Genomic DNA, 13722 nt, shown 5'->3' with positions numbered 1-13722 from the left:
CAGGGTATTTATTTTAACCAAAGTCAAAAACAGATATGCGAATAGTAAAAGGCACAGTCCTGTACCTTACTCTAGAAGGACAAACAACACATGGAAAAGGTTTGCACAGGCAAAGAAGAGCAATACTGGCCACTTTTTCATCAGTGTTAAATCAAAGTTTTCCAGTTAGTACTAAACCACAACAGGGTTCAACACAATGGCTATGTTGCGGGAGTACTAGGTATAGTCGACGTTTCGATCCCTTTACGCTCTAATTACATGGGATCATCATCAGGACAACATTTAGAAAACATTTGCCTGTTTGTATTTAAAATATGACCGCTTTTATGTAAGTGGTTCTAAAGTGCTCCACTGCTCCTGGTGGGAGCGAGGGTGATGTCAGTGCGGCTGGTTGCCAGCACAGTTCACGGGTTATGGCTCGGCTGCAAAATAGGCAGTCTGCGTTTTGATGCCGTTTCAAGACTAAGAACGATGCAGCATCGGAGTGGCGAGTATACCAAGGATCTGATCGGGTTCTGGTAATCACATGGAACGGGGTCCTATGTCCATATTCCGTGTATGTAGAGAGCGGTAACACGGATGTCCTGTTACTGGAGGCTTTGAGTTAAAGTTGCTCCGTGGTAATTGGGCGTTTGGGTAGGACGACGGAACGATGTCCTGTCAGTCAGTTGCTGTCATATGCTGTCAAATGGAACTGCTATTACAGCAACTGACAGACAGGACATCGTTCCGTCGTCCTACCCGAACCCCCAATTACCACGGAGCAACTTTAACTCAAAGCCTCCAGTAACAGGACCTCCGTGTTACCGCTCTCTACCTACACGGAATATGGACATAGGACCCCGTTCCATGTGATTACCAGAACCCGATCGGATCCTTGGTATACTCGCCACTCCGATGCTGCATCGTTCTTAGTCTCGAAACGGCATCAAAACGCAGACTGCCTATTTTGCAGCCGAGCCATAACCCGTGAACTGTGCTGGCAACCAGCCGCACTGACATCACCCTCGCTCCCACCAGGAGCAGCGGAGCACTTTAGAACCACTTACATAAAAGCGGTCATATTTTAAATACAAACAGGCAAATGTTTTCTAAATGTTGTCCTGATGATGATCCCATGTAATTAGAGCGTAAAGGGATCGAAACGTCGACTATACCTAGTACTCCCGCAACATAGCCATTGTGTTGAACCCTGTTGTGGTTTAGTACTAACTGGAAAACTTTGATTTAACACTGATGTAAAAGTGGCCAGTATTGCTCTTCTTTGCCTGTGCAAACCTTTTCCATGTGTTGTTTGTCCTTCTAGAGTAAGGTACAGGACTGTGCCTTTTACTATTCGCATATCTGTTTTTGACTTTGGTTAAAATAAATACCCTGTCCGCTGGACAGAGGATGAATATAGTTTCCTATTATGGCCTATATTTTATTGACTTTCTTTATTTCGATAAGCTTAGGACCTTTGTCTTCTAAAGCATAACTTCCCACGGTCCTCAGCTAACTGCTTGGGTTCCCTTGTTACACTAATAAACATATAATGTTACCGATCACAACTTTCCAGTTTCTGTATTGCCTAGAACAACAACAGGCAGGCAGATATGAAGAAATGGGTAGGGAATTCAACAAGGAATCTTAGGAATTACCGTACAGATTTCGATGCAGGAGTGGGGATCTAGAAGTGTTTCTAACTGTGAGAACTCTTTAAGTGGATTTCTCATCAGTCAGGATATTATGCTGAATGGGGCCTGCAATTGTTCAGTAGCGAACCTATCCTGTCACTTGAGGGGTACCCCAGTAGCCTTGATTACTCCAGTATTCAGGCTACTTTCTAATGGGAGTTACATGATGCTGAACGATCAATGTTGTTGTGGGATGCTTTCGGGCATCTCATATCTAGTCACTGTGAGGTCCAGGTTTATTTGCTGTATGCAAGTATTGTTTCCACTGACACACACAGTCAAAGAGGCGCCGCTATGGCCTTCGTTGAAGGTTTCCTTTATACGGTTTGATACTCTGAGAAGGATAAAAGCCATGCTTCTACAGAAAACCGTGTCCTTAACCTCCGCCCGGGATACTTATGATCTCCAAATAGCTAGGTCCTCCGCAGAGATACAGGCACTCATACGTATGAATTGCCCCTTCCATTACACAGAAATGGTAAATCATTCCTTTAACATGCCTGATACAATGGATACAGTCCACCTATTTAAGACCATAGCTTTGGGAACTGTTAAGCCCCTTTCAGACGGTCCTCGGAGTTATGCCAAACTTTATACACTCCATATTCTGAAGCATTTTTTGAGGAATAACGCTGATGCTGTTTCTAATAGGAGGTATCGTGATTGTAATTTTTCTGCTACGCAATGGACGCCCCAGTAACCAAGGAGATGAAAAAATGCCCCTGACACGCAAATACCGTGATCGCATGGTACAACATCTGGGCATACCTCGCCTACGGGTACTCAGTGCCTCTTGGTTCTTGTCATTTAGATCACTCTGGATGGACTGCATGCTACCTGTTCTCCGATGCCGGTTCTGCAGAGAGGAATGCATGTTGGATCTCTGTCTGACACCTCCATCAGTTGTGCAAATGGATGTTGATGCATTAATGGACACGATAACGGCCCATGTTCTGCAGTGTCCCCAGCGTATTCCCATGTTGATGGCGGCATTCTTAGAGCCACCACAGGAAGTCTCTGCTCCAGTTGGAATGGATACTGGTTCCTCCACTAACACTCAGGCCTTCAATAGCGCACAGGCTGCCTCAGCATTGACTGCAGGCAATACAGAATATAATCTGTGCTCAATTGGTGTAATCTGCAAGGTGATACAGGGATCGTCATCTGCAAAGGCAGGCAACAGCAATGTTGCATCTACCAGCCAGGACAATCAAACATTTGGCTCGTTGTGTGCTGGGAAAAATTCAACCTTTAAAAAAAAATTCAAGTCAAGTCAGCTTTATTCGGTATAAAGTGTAAAACTATAAAAGCATACTAAACAGGAAGTACAATATACACATTAAAAACAATTTACAGTAGTTCGCAAATTTAAAAATACCAATATTTCACAATAGACAATACATCATTGTTAAATGTACAATATTACAATAATTCTCAGTGGAAAAGTAATCTATGTGAAAAGCAAGCATTTTGTGCAAAATCCTAACATATTAAAAAGGGAAGAAGTATGAAAGACTATTTCATAAACATACTTATGATCAGGATACTATGTTATATCTACATAACATATTAATGGCACAGCTAGATGCAGTCATCAGGTTTTTCATATATTAGTGCATCCTGATGTGACAAATCATTTATTTTCCTGATTGCCCTTAGTATAAAATAAATAATTGAATAGACAGTTTTTATATTATCCAGGCTACCTAAATAATTAAAAGCCTGTTTATAATGGAAAAGCCTACTGATTAAAAAAGTGGTTTTAAAAAATTTTCCGGGTTATCTTTGTAAAAAGAACAAAACAAGATAAAATGCAACGTGGACTGGGGGGTCTTTCCATCGCACGGACAATTTGGTACATTGTGGGACCATTTTTCTATATTTGAGAATAATGTTATATAATGTAATGTGCCTCATCTTAGCCTTGTTAGATAGCATCTGTACTGGGTATTTCTTACCAAAGTTAAATATGTTTGTATTCCCACCACTGAAGGGATTTCATGATAGGTAATAACATTTTGTTTTTGTCTTGCATCATTCCCTGGCAATAGTATATCTCAACTTCAAATCATTTTTACTAATATCCTGAATAAGCACAGGGTTCACTTTATCAAAAGTTATCTTACAATATGTCAGTAAGTTATGGATATGTTCTAGCCAGGGAATTTTTCTACTAAGGTCGAGGGTCAGGCAATCTTTTATAAAACCCTTAATAAGCTTGGTCTCTTCTTTCACCCATATCCCTCGCCAAAATATAAGTCCCGCTATATTGATAAGGTAACTTATGTACGATATAGACATTTCTTTGTGTACTATATAATTGGCTGCATAATTTGGGACTGCCAACACTCTTTTTAGAAATGTATTTTCTTGGATTTGTAAGGATGCGATGTTTGCCCTCCCCCATATGGCTGCCCCATAAAAAAAAACAGTCACACAGTTGCTTCTATACAAAGCAAGGATTTCCCTAATGGGTTTAGGCCTAGATGTATCAAGCCTTTTGCGATTCGTTAAGGCCGAAATTCGCAGAATTTCGGCCTTAACGAATCGCAAACGGACATTTTGCATCTTTTGGAATGTATGTGAAATTAGCAAAATAAGGAATCGCAAAAAATTGCGATTCCTTATTTTGCTTAAGCATTTAAGGAATCGCAATTTTGCGATTCCTTAAATGCCATGTATGAAGCTTTTTTAAATTGCGAATTCAGGTTAAGGAATCGCAAATTAACACCAACTTGAGGCTCGTGTTAATTTGCGAAATCCTTTCAAAAACCAAAATTTGGCAATTTTGGGGGTGGCATGTGACACACATACATGCCCATAGGGCATGTATGTGCGCCATATGCACACACATGTAAGTTTCAGGGGTGCAGCAGGGTGTCCATGAGAAACCCCTGCACCCTTGAAATAATTCTCAAATTGCGATTAGCAAATTGCGAATTCGCAATTTGAGAATTACTTCACAATCATTCCTATGGGCCTCCTGGCCCATAGGAATGCATGGAAAATTATTCCTTATTTGCGAATTCGCAAAATGCGAATTCGGAAATAAAGAATATTAAGGAATTGCTAAAAAACCGATTTTTTACATACATACCATTTTGCGAATTCTAAATAGCGATTCGCTAAAAATCGCTATTTAAGATTCGCAAAATGGAATCTTGATACATCTAGGCCTTAGTTCCCAGTTTAGCAGAGAATCTAAAAATACCCTCAATAATTCTTTACAATTTCAAACTACAGGATTCAATGTGTTTATTCCAGGTGCCATTTCTATTAAAAAAAGCAGACCTAGATAAGAAAAAATTGGAACTCTACTTACAACTACTCTTCCCACAAGGTGTTGTCTATGCTTCGACCTGTTGTTCCCGCATGTCATAACAAACGTTTTAATAAGATTTAACTGGAGATCTTTTTCTGACATGTACAAAACACATTTTTCTGTTAGACACGTAGTCCATTTGCTGTCCTTGATAGTAAGACATCGTCATCTGCATAGAGTAATACTGGGGAGGTACATGTTCCAATTTGTGGGGCATCTACAATTAGCTTTTCTAAAAAGGAATCCACATTGTTGATATATAAAGAAAAAATGAGAGGTGCCAATACGCATCCTTGGCGTATTCCCCTTGTAACCCTAAAATCTTGGGTACATTCACCCATCATTCCAAACCGTACTCTGGAAGTCAGAAAAGAGTAAATCTGGGATAAATATACAATAATATTCGTTGGTGCTCCTAGCTCTTTCAGGGTTTTCTACAATTTGGCATGGTTAACAAGATCAAACACACTGGTGACATCTAAGAAACAGGTGCAAGAGCCCTTCCTTAGCTACGGTATGTTTTCCTCTTAATAACTCCAGATTTAAACACTGTTTCACCATTACAATACCCCTTCTAAACCCGTATTTGGCTTCTGAGAGAATGTTATTCTCTTTGGCCCATTGTTCCAAACTTCCCAGCAGAATTCTTCCCATAAGTTTGGAGGTTAAATCCAAAAGGAATATGGGATGGTAGCAGTTCGCCTTCCCTCTATCCCCTTTTTTGAAAATGGGTACAATAATACTTTCTACCCAGGATGTAGGCAGCACCCCTCTTAAAGCAGCATTATAAACATTTGATAAAATAGGGTCCAAAATCAATATTACATTTAAAAACATCAATGGGTACCCTATCCGGTCCAGCGGCTTTCCAATTAGCACTTTTTTGGAGGGCGGATTTAATTTCCTCTTACTCAATTGGCAGGGATTTTATGGGTTCAACTAATATGAAATTACTATTATTTTTATTTTGGTGACTTTGACAGCTTCAGGGTTAAAAATACACTCGAAGTGCGTAATCCAATCTTTCGGAAGTACGGCATATTCAATTTTCACTGTTGTATTCTCTGTATAAAAATGATGATCAATTGTCTTCCAAAATAATGCTGCATCTCTTGGTATTGCAGCCTGCACTAAACTATCCCAAGCATCCTCACAAATTTCACTTTTACGTTGGGTTAAGGTTTTTTGTAATCTTTCCTCAAGGTACTAATTTTAAAGCTATCCCTTGGTTTAACTCTAAGGGCTGTTTTTACTTCCCTAGTTGTCCTTGAACATTCACGGTTAAACCATCTTGGGTTATTATCACTGATTGTTTTCTTATTTTTTTGTGTTAAATCGCCCGCTATTTCTATAATAATATAAAAAAAAGGCATCAATAATTGCCAGATCTGCGGAGGAACTATCCAGACAGATATTAATATAATTTTTTTTTTCTCTTTTAGGTTATCTATGAATGTTGTTGGGTTTATGACTGCCCATTTAATGGAAACTCCATTGGTTCCCTGTGGCTTAATGTCTGTATCTGATGCCTTACCCCTGGCTTGTTGAGTTAATTCAAGCCTCTGTGACAGAATTGGGGGATTATGGTCACTAATCAAACTGACATAAGTAGTACATTTTCCCATCAGGCCCTTACACTTGGCATACACAATAAAATGGCCGATACTTGTCGATGATCTCACCCCTACATAAGTGTATATGGCTGTTTCTCCTTCTAAAATATCTAGTTCCATGACTACTTAATTATACTTATAAATTGTATGGTTAATTGCTTCCCCCTAAGTATCATGTGGAACATGGGGAATTCGGTTACCAAAACAATCACTGAAACCACATTGTTCTCCCGATACAATATCGCAAATTTCACAATTAAAATCACCCGGCCCTATAAGTATGTACTCCCCTCCCAGTTTCTTTACGAAATGGTCCAGGTCAACTTCTAATGCCCTGATAACTCTAGATCTAGTGCTATCAAAGATATTATTGTAGAAATGAATCAGGACAATAGTCTGTTTCCCTTCCGAATATAAGTGCAACAGATGATAGTACTGTGACTTGGTATTAACTTTCTTCAATATAAAAGGCAAGGTAACAGCGACTAGAGTCGCTAAACCTCCTTTTGCCCCCCCCCCATCCTAGAGGGGCTAGCATTAGTTCAAATTACCTGAAAACCATTAATAAAAAAGGGCTCAGTGATCCAGGTTTCCTGAATCATAATTACTGTGCACCCCTCTATCATTTTTTGCTATTCATCGTTGTTTATCTTACTTTTAATTCCTGCCACATTCCAAGACATAATACTTGAAGACTCGTGGATTTTTATACTTGGTATTGCTTCCTCCAGATTGCTGGTAATGGTATTAAAACTATTATCCCAATTGTTTGCCATCAGGTCACGTTGGGCCTCCCTAGAAGTTTCTACACAGGGGCCCCCATTTGACTTATTAGCATTGAGAATGCACTACGCGTTTCTAACAAAGAATCTACCCACGTCCTTCCTCAGTCAGTTGATCTCACTACAGTTTTCAAATAGTTCATACCTATTATAAATAGGGACTGTTAAAATAGATTTGTACATATTGGGGGTATTTACATTTCTATAGCTTGGCCTGTAGAAAAAGCATCAGGGAACAGCAGTTATATGATCATTCATGTACAGATTTGTCAATGAAATGTTATTTAAAAATACCTCCATCAGAATTGCTACCAGCTCCCTGCTACAGAAATTCACCATTACACTATCTCCTGGACATTGTTTCTTTGAACTACCCACCCAAGTCATTCTTCTCAATAATATTATATCTTGTTGTGATATGTTGATATCAATATTCGTTTTTTTCAACAATCCAATGTATCACTTGATTTTATAGCGACTCATGTGATTCATGCTTTTAAGGAGTCGCCTGGGGGGAGGTGTAGGGACTCTTCTGAGTGGTGCCGGTTGCACGGTCCTATATGAATTAGCCACCTTAACACCTTCGGTGCTCATGATGGATCCTGGCTGTCATGAGTCACGGTAGGCGTGTGGTCATGACGGCCGGGAGCCATCAGACCTCCCACGCGCTATTAATTCCCCGCCTGTGCGGGTGAATTAATCAGTGGGCAGAGTTCTGACGGTAAAACACTTTCTTTCCGCAAATTTCACTCCGCATACCTTCACTCCTCATACATTTATAACGCAAGTACCTTTACTCCACAAAAGATTACAACGCATGCCATTACATCTTATATGCTTTTACCACGCATGATTTTACAACGGAATTTGTTGTAAAAGCATGAATGGTAAAAGCATATGTTTTTAAGATTTAAGTGTGAGGTAAGTATATGGTTTTAGTTTGGGGGTGTTGGGGTATATGTTTTAGGGGTTCAGGGGTATTTTAAGGGTGGGTTTGGGTTATGGGGTTCAGGGGTATTGGTATAGGGGTATTTTTAGGCTTCAGGGCTAGGTTTGGGTTTTGGGGTACAAGGGTATTTTTAGGGTATAGGGCTAGGTTTGGGTTCTGGGGTATAGGGGTATTTTTAGGGTTCAGGGCTAGGTTTGAGTTTTGGGAAACAGGGGTATTTTTAGGGTTCAGTGCTAGGTTTGTGTTTTGGGGTATAGGGGTATTTTTAGGGTTCAGGGCTAGGTTTGGTTTTTTGGGTACAGGGGTATTTTTAGGGTTCAGGGGTAGGTTTGGGTTTTCGGGTACAGGGGTAATTTTAGGGTTTAGGGCTTGGTTTGGGTTTTGGGGTACAGGGGTATTTTAAGGGTTCAGGGCTAGGTTTGGGGTTTGGGGAACAGGGGTATTTAGAGGATTCAGGGGTATGTTTGGGTTTTGGGGTACAGGGGTAATTGTAGGGTTCAGGGCTAGGTTTGGGATTTGGGGTACAGGGGTATTTTTAGGGTTCAGGGCTAGGTTTGGGTTTTGGGTTACAGGGGTATTTTTAGGGTTCAGGGCTAGTTTTGGGTTTTGGGGTACAGGGGTATTTTAAGGTTTCAGGGCTAGGTTTGGGTTTTGGGGTACAAGGGTATTTTAGGGTTCAGGGCTAGGTTTGGGTTTTGAGGTACAGGGGTATTTTAAGGGTTCAGGGCTAGGTTTGGGTTTTGGGGGACAAGGGTATATTAGGGTTCAGGGCTAGGTTTGGGTTTTAGGGTACAGGGGTATTTTTAGGGTTCAGGGCTAGGTTTGGGTTTGGGGGTACAAGGGTAACTTAGGGTTTATGGGTAGGTTTGGGATTTGGGGTACAGGGGTATTTTTAGGGTTCAGGGCTAGGTTTGGGTTTGGGGGTACAGGGGTATTTTTAGGGTTCATGGATAGGTTTGGGTTTTGGGGTACAGGGGTAATTTAGGGTTTATGGGCAGGTTTGGGTTTTGGGGTACAGGCGTATTTTTAGGGTTTTAGGGTTCAAAGCTAGGTTTGGGTTTTGTGGTACAGGGGTATTTTTAGGGTTTTAGGGTTCAAGGCTAGGTTTGGGTTTTGGGGTACAGGGGTATTTTTAGGGTTCAGGGCTAGGTTTGTGTTTTGGGGTACTGGGGTATTTTTAGGGTTTTAGGGTTCAAGGCTAGGTTTGGGTTTTGGGGTACAGGGGTATTTTTAGGGAACAGGGCAAGTTTTGGGTATTGGGGTACAGGGGTATTAATAGGGAACAGGGCTAGGTTTGGGTCTTGGGGTATAGGGGTATTTTTAGGGTCAGGATGGGTTAGTGTTTAACGGTGCTGGGGTATTAAAAGGGACAAGGGTGGGATTAGTTTTTAGGGTGTAAAGGGTAATTATTAATTTAAAAAAATGTAATATATATGGGGAAAAATTATATATATATATATATGTAATATTAATATAGATTTACATATAATACAATCTAAAAGAAATAATGTTTCATTTTAATAATATATATATATATATATATATATATATATATATATATATATATATATATATATATATAATAAAGTACTTTTACAAAGTATATGACTTCACCACACATGCATTTGCGTTGTAATGGCATGCGTAATAAAGTCATATACGTTGTAAAAGTTTGAGGAATTATGGCTTGCGGAGTAATGGTACTTTCGGAGTAAAAAATGCGGAGTGATGGTATGCGGGATGAAAGAATGCGGGATATCATCATATATTCAGTTCTGACAGCTCCCGGCAGTCATGAGCACACGCCTACCGTGGTTTAGGACGGCCGGGAGCCGTCATGAGCACAGCGGCGCCACAAATACCCCCCAGCACTGCGGCAAAGGGGTTAATAATTTCTTCTGGGTCAGTGCGAGAGACATTACGTTCCTTAATAGGCCTTTGATCTTGGATAGTTTGTGGATTTATACTATCTAATTAATACAGAAGAAATATCTAGGAGTCAAAACAAAAACTCTCATCACAATCAACTATCGACGTGACACAAATGAGAGGGTGTGAGCTAAATTAATCAGTGACTAAACATGATACTATACCAACATATTCACGTGAGACACATACATGGTCACCACTTGCTGAACAGATATTTAGTTAAATCTGTTATTTCACTTCTGGTTTTAGTATTGGGGAGCTGAGAGAAAACATTAAAGTCTTCATTTCTACTCAGTCTCACCTAATTTTATCTTTTCACCACTCACTCACTTGCACTGCTTTCTTTAGTTGTCATATTACATCAACACCGGTCACTGATAAAAAAGCAAGGGTCTTCTTACTCTTACTACTTGTGTGACTGCGTTTGCACCAAAACTCCTGGATAAGGAGAACCCACATGATGTAACAGTGGCGGTACAGATAGACAACTGATGGGAAAATTCTCACCCTATGTATGTGTCTCACGTGAATATGTTGGTGTAGTATCATGTTTAGTCACTGATTAATTTAGCTCACACCCTCTCATTTGTGTCATGTCGATAGTTGTTTGTGATGAGAGTTTTTGTTTTGACTCCTAGATATTTCTTCTGTATTAATTAGGTTATTGTTGGGGGCATGTATCTAGTATGGAGTCATTAAACTAGCCCTCGGACCCTATCCTATGTAGTGTTTTTTTTAATGTATACTATCCCCTGAAGTTGTCTTAGAGACGGTCATTCTTTTCAAATGGGCAGCAACTATTGTAGAATCACAAGCTTCCTCTGATCTTACTAATCCATTACCACTCGCAGAATGCGTGCTCAGATTTTTGGAAGATATTAGTCCCGAAACCAAGTCTGTTAAAAAGATTACATCTTTTTGGATCACTTTTATCTCTGACATTACGCTTCATTCGATGCTGTCCAGTTTAGAATGTAATTTTTTAATTAAGGTTTTATAGTTTTGTGTCCCTTGTAAACTGGCTCTTAAATTATTTCCCTCCTTTAGCACTCCATCAGTTTTCACTCCTTTTTTTGCCTTTTGCTTTAATTCGGGCTTTACAACCTTGTTTTCCTTGAGGCCATTCTTCCTTTTGGGTAATTGTTTTGCCTTCTTTACTGGTGGCGAGACTAAGTCTGTATTATAAGATAATACTGAAATCTCCAATGTAGATGTTAGGATGCATGGGTTACCTAAATTTGAGTCTGTATCCTTATTAGTTACATTACTATTAGACAGATCTGCCTCTGCCTCTAGAACCTTCTGATTCCCTTTACACACATGTATCATGGAGTCGCGGCCGCCGTCTGTGACCAATTTCTTCAGAGCAGTGTCTAATGCAGTTTTGGTGGCTGCCAGTTGTTCCTTCGCCAGGACAATCTCACTATTGATCTTACACACAGCTGATTTTAAATACTTCGTAATGGGCGCATTTATATGTGACTTCCTCCCAGAGGATGGTAGCTTCCTCTTAACCATTGTCAAGCGAAGAACAGAAGTAAAACCACAAAATGAGACACTCACAAATAATTGCAGGACAAGACGTTGATACTCCTTGCCAAGCTTTTCAGCAGAATCCCTTGTGAATTCCAAGAGGGTTGGCCCGGTCCGGCCTCGTCTGGCCTCTGACGGGCCCACCCTTGGCCCGGGCTTTGCCCGCGCTGCCGGAGCCCTGGCCGGTTTAAATATGCCTCCTGGCCCGATTAAGGTGCATTGGCGGCGTCTTTGCGTCCTCGCCACGAAGCGGGCTGGAATTTGGAGTTTGCCTGCCCCCCAAACCCAGGCACCACAACAAAAGTTGCGGAGTTGCAGGTGAATGGTATTGTGGCCAAAACAAGCAGCAGAAATCAAGTACGGGTCCCGTAAACAAACCCATATTGGAACTCCAAAACAACTGACACTTTTTATGAGCTGCATGGCTTTCGGATGATTGTAGTCATTTGAACTTTATATATGGACACATTAGAGCTATTGCTTGAGTGACAAATATTTGTTTGGTTCTAAAAACTTTTTTAACAAACCTATTGTTTTTACTGTATTTGTTTGCATACTGCTGCCTAGACAGCCTAGTAGTGCGTTAGAATTGTATTATGTTGTCCAGTCAGATGAGGAGTGGGTGTTATATTCCATATAGGTACCCCACTATATAGGCCTGGGTAACATCCCAACCTTTCACCTATATGCGTCCCTACATTACATACATAACAGGCTGCTAGGACTGACCCATTACCTAGTTATGGTACTGCTTACAGAACGTGGGGTTTTCCCTAAACAATAGCCTCATTTATTATGCATGAGGATTCTTGGATTCTTGGAAACTCAGCAGAACTACCATCTCCTGCTTAATAGCTATGTACAAGGTTCATTCCCAACGTAATCCTAAGTCCGACAATGGCACAGCAAGGTAGATCCCCTGGGGATACCTTTGGTTAAATAAATATCACATCATGCTGAGATAGTTAGAGGAGATCAGGACTTTCATGCCAACATACTGACGCTGAGGTTCCTACTTGCAGATACTCCAGCTCTCAGTGGTCTAACATCCCTTGCATGTGTCCAACTCCAGACCAAGACGACATCCCACAGTCTCTCACTTCAGGTAATAGGGTTGACCTTATGCTAGAGGGATTCTTGGCTTAACACCTATACACATGCTAGGTACACTTAGGTACATCTAGTAAGGGTAACATTGTAAGAGTACACATTTTATTGTCATGTATTTTAAATACTTACCTGTATTCATGGGTATAGCAAAATGGTAGTAATCTAAATCCTTTTACTTTCTAAGTACTTCTAATCATTTATATCTGTTTCTGTCTAGTGGTTGTTTCAGCACACCTATTTTACACTATAATAACAACTGTTCAATAAATGTTTATCGAAAAACATCCATACCATTTATTCTGTGTATCTCTCTAAGAATAAGTGACACGAGTGACTGAGCGAAAAGTAGTGCACTGTTTCCACGGTCCTGCGGGCTCAGGGTTGTCATGTTCCATAGTTGCCAAGTACTATTCTCTCCTTGGTAACAGGAGTTTCTGGTGGCACTATGAGCTAGGTGGTACAGAGGCCAACATACCCCGTGGGGCTATCTAGAATCAGTCTGATACGAATCCTACAGTGTATGTTGTCTAAACGAGCAGATCATAGGTTTATAGGAACTATACAACATTACTTGGACGCAATGGTAGTGGATCACTGTTATAAACTTTATCTGAGCCCTATGCGGGACTTTCGGACAGTTGGTGACATCCAGCCTTCCTCCAGAAGCACCCTATATATTGACTTTCTTGGAAGTGTATAATGGAAGTAGATGGCTAAGAGTATACATCTTTTGTTTTTTTGTAAACAACATCCGCCCCATGTGTTGCCCATCACATGGTATTAGACGATGATAGTTATTTTAATTCTG

The sequence above is a fragment of the Lissotriton helveticus genome, chromosome 7 (assembly GCF_964261635.1).
Source record: "Lissotriton helveticus chromosome 7, aLisHel1.1, whole genome shotgun sequence".
Classification (NCBI taxonomy): domain Eukaryota; kingdom Metazoa; phylum Chordata; class Amphibia; order Caudata; family Salamandridae; genus Lissotriton; species Lissotriton helveticus.
Note: the sequence above shows the minus strand (reverse complement) of the source record.